This window comes from Corylus avellana, chromosome 10, assembly GCF_965113065.1.
Source record: "Corylus avellana chromosome 10, dhCorAvel1.hap1.2, whole genome shotgun sequence".
In the NCBI taxonomy this organism is placed as follows: Eukaryota; Viridiplantae; Streptophyta; class Magnoliopsida; order Fagales; family Betulaceae; genus Corylus; species Corylus avellana.
In genome coordinates, this window is record NC_142499.1 from 14,417,690 (window position 1) to 14,421,653 (window position 3,964).

The 3,964-nt window shown below is 39.3% G+C and overlaps 1 non-coding gene across 1 annotated transcript; it reads left to right on the top strand.

Annotated features, from left to right (window-relative positions):
* The first annotated feature begins 408 nt into the window (after positions 1 to 408).
* LOC132162682 (small nucleolar RNA R71) lies at positions 409 to 515 on the top strand. The gene has a single exon (XR_009438260.2). It is a non-coding gene; the product is annotated as a small nucleolar RNA R71 (small nucleolar RNA).
* Positions 516 to 3,964: the final 3,449 nt, after the last annotated feature.

Consider the following 3,964-nt stretch of genomic DNA (forward strand, 5'->3'; position numbering starts at 1 on the left):
AACATGATGAGAGATGACTCATAATCTGCAATTGAAAACATGGGACAAGTCTTAGTGGTGTGGTCAATATGGGAACATATGGCACATACCTCGACTTGTGTAACTTGTTGAACGTGAGCATTTCTATGATTAGTCATAGCTTTCATGAACATGTCCAGTATTTTATCCATGGCAGCCATTTGAGCCTGAATTCCACCATTGGTGCTCTCTTCATGTATGCCTTTTCCTTTGAATCCTTGTCTCCCTTTAGATGGGAATTGTTGGGAGTGCTCACTCAATGTCTCGAAGAGCTCCATGGCTTCCTCGCTGCTTTTCTCCATCAACATGCTATCACAAGCTAAATCTACAAGACTCTTGTTAGGATCATTTAAACCCTCATAGAATGCCAATACCTAATCGTCTTGAGATATATTGTGATGAGGGCATCTGAGAAGTAGCTCATTAAAGTGTTCCCATGCCTCGAAGAAAAGGTCTCCATCTCTTTGCTGGAAAGTCATAATTTCCCTTCTCAATTGCCTTGTCTTGTGGGTTGGGAAAAACTTCTTTAAGAACTTTGTGGCCATCTCATCCCAAGTATGAATAGAACCTGTGGCCAAATAATTGTACCATATCTTAGCATTATATTTTAAAGAAAAAGGGAAGAAGATTAACCTGATTTCTTCTAGAGTTAAACCCAGAATATTTTGAGTCCTACAGAGATCATAGAATTCTTGAATATTCCAATATGGGTTCTCTGTACGTGTGCATTTATGATGTGGAATCATATTGAGCAACGGAGATAAATCATAACTGCTTTGCACAATGGGCTGGAAATTAATGCATGATGGTTGGTTGAGGATCTGGGAACTGAATGAACTTTCCATAGGTCTTCGCACCAGAGGTGTATTGTTTCTCAACATGATTGAAACAAAAAGAAAATTAAATAACAAAATAAAAAGAAAAAGAAAAATAAAAGAAATAAATCAGATCTGTAATTAGTGCAGTAACTGTGATGCTCTCTGGATGTACGATCGATCGCACCGTGAGGTGCGTTCGATCATACTGGTGCACTCGATCGACCTGGTTGGGTGATCGATCGCACCTCCAAAGGCAAAACAGGAACTACGGAAAAAAAACTATAAAAATAGAAAAATTTAAAACAAAAAACAAACTAAGGAAAATAATTCCAAACAAAATCAAACAATCCCCGGCAACGGCGCCAAAAACTTGTTGATAAAAAATCTACCTAAATTAATAGTTAAATAATTGTACGTTTTACTTGCAAGTGCACAAGGTCAACATAGTAGTATATGGTGCAAGTACAGGATCATTCCCACGAGGATTGCTGAATTTCCGTTTAAAAATAATTTCCTTAAATAAATTAGAGATTGAGTTGATAATAATAAAAAGAGTAGAGCTTTGATATCCACCACTAATCGTATTCAATTAATATAACAATATGCCAATGCTATGATCATGTTATGTATATCTAATGTTTGCCAACCTAAGGGCATGGGTGTATACTCCTTAAGCTATAGATTTCCCTAAGCAACGAGTTAGGTATGGGTGTATACTCTAACTCTTTTCTTTCCTAAAGGATTTAGCATGGTATATACTAAGTTGTTCTTTAGAAAAGCATATGTTCTATGGAAATCGACAAACACACGAGGCCTAGGGCATGGGTGTATACTCCTGGCTCCCCATGTTGATTAACCCAAGAATCACGGTGTGGATTAGTTTGTTACTTAAGTTAAACCCAGGACTCGGTCATCCAAATTGATCTAACTAACTAGTCCATACCACATGCACATGTTGATCAGGCACACACATATGAGGAATTCATGCAAGCAAGTATTAATCAAGTTAAATAGCACAACACGATCATCACAAGGAGCCAATAATGAAATATTAATTTAACATAACTAGGGCTTCAATCTAGCCCTACTAAGTAAATTAGCTACACATAGAGTTGATGTTAAATATCTTCATAAAATAAAAGAAAAGAAAGGAAAAGAATAAACCCAAGACTTGAACTTGAAGAGCTCCTTTTCTTCTCCTTCTAAAGTGTATATATTCTAGAGGCTTAAGGGTCTATTTATAGGCTTTAGAACTCCTAGACAAAGTAGTAAACCTAGAGATTTTGTAGGGTTTTGAGACCTATTACAAGTTGGAATTGGGAAACCCTAATATGGAAATAATGTCAATCCAGCCGCCACTTGATAAGTCTCCTGCGCACGGGTGCGCTCGATCGCAGCCCGTGTGCACTCAATCGCAAGTTTGCGATTGTTCCTCTTCTAGCATGCACTCGATCGCTCTTGGTCTGGATTGTGCTTTGTCTTCTCGGGTATTGCGCTCGATCGCAAGTGCCCTGCGATTGATCGCAGTACGAGGGAGCTCCAATTGTCTTCATTTTGTCTTTTGAGCTCAAATCACCTAGTTTTACTTCATTTTCTCCCAAAAGCCTGTAAAAGTGTGAAAAACACAAAAAGGAATTAAAATGGCCTAATTAATTAAAACCAAAGGATTAAAATATGCAAGTTAAGGGCCGAAAATATGTGTATTTTAGCACTTATCAGATTGATGAGAATACTTAGAGTTGAGTTCATTCCTCTCTTTTCCTTCAAAACCTAGTGAGTATCTAGCTTCTGTCCGGAAGATTTTTTAGATCATTGATAAAAACAAGACCTAGAAACACATATCCGCTGCTGTATTAATGTTCTACCCTGCAGCCTGCTAAGTCACGCTACATCAATTGATATTAAAGCCCAAGTTACTTTCCATGAATTAGGAGGGGCAACCGTCTGGTAGACATGAACGAAGTGAACCTGTACATAGAGGCAGCCGTAAGGAGCAACCGGCAATTCATTTGCAGCACATGGAGGAGAGGTTTGGTGGTCAAACCGTGCGGAAGAAGGGGCGTGCGCACACCCAACACGGGGTCCCTACCGATCACTTAGCCGACATGGATGGTCTAAACGTTCGTCGTTGTTAACCAAGACTGCAGTACGCAGTGCGGAAGACAAATTTATTGCTGAATTTCAGCAACAGATGGAGGAGCAATTTGCGGCTATTGGGGATCAAATTGAAGACTTCACTACCAGAATATCCAACCTGGGTGGTCACAAAGGGGGTGGATCTAGAAACCCTTTTGCGGAGCGCCGAACACATGGATCTCAGCACCGTGTGCAAGCTCATGCCCATTGGCGGGTGAATAGGTTCAAACTCGAATTACTGGAAGTCCAAGGTTGCTTGCAACCCGAAGAGTTCACAATAACAAAAAAATCAAAATAAGTCAATGTTAAGTGCCAAAATATTCATATTTTAGCACTTAACTTATACTTGTTAGTTCCATAAGATTTGTTAGTTTGTGCTATTTTATTCATTTTATGTGTTTTCTATGTTTTTCTAGGCTTTTGGAAAAAAAGGAAGCACTTCTAGAAAGTACGAGCATTAAAGAGCAAATTTGGGAAAGGTAGAGGTTCTGATAGTACTAGGACTAAACCCTACGATTTTACTAGGGTTTCTAGGATTTCTAGAGTATTCCTAAGCCTATAAATAGACCTCTAAGCCTCATAATTAAAAACAACTCTTGGGGAGAGGAATTGGAGGCTACTTCAAGGAGTCGTTTTTGGTTATTTCTTTCCCTTTTCTTTTTAGTTCCTGACTGCACACGAGTGGGGACCAACTCATTTTCTTTGTTCTTGATGACTGTTATCCCTGCCTTCTTCGGCACCACATGAATGAGACTCACCCATTTGCTGTCAGAGATTGGGTATATGATTCCCACATCCAGAAGTTTAATAACCTCCTCTCGAACTACCTCTTGCATGGCCGGATTCAACTGTCTCTGTGGCTCGCGAGAAGTTTTAGCATTTTCTTCCAGATGAATCTTATGCATCACTACTGCAGGGCTGATTCCTTTTATATCTTCTATTGACCACCCGATTGCTTCTTTATGCTCTCTCAAAACTTCTAGCAGCTTCTG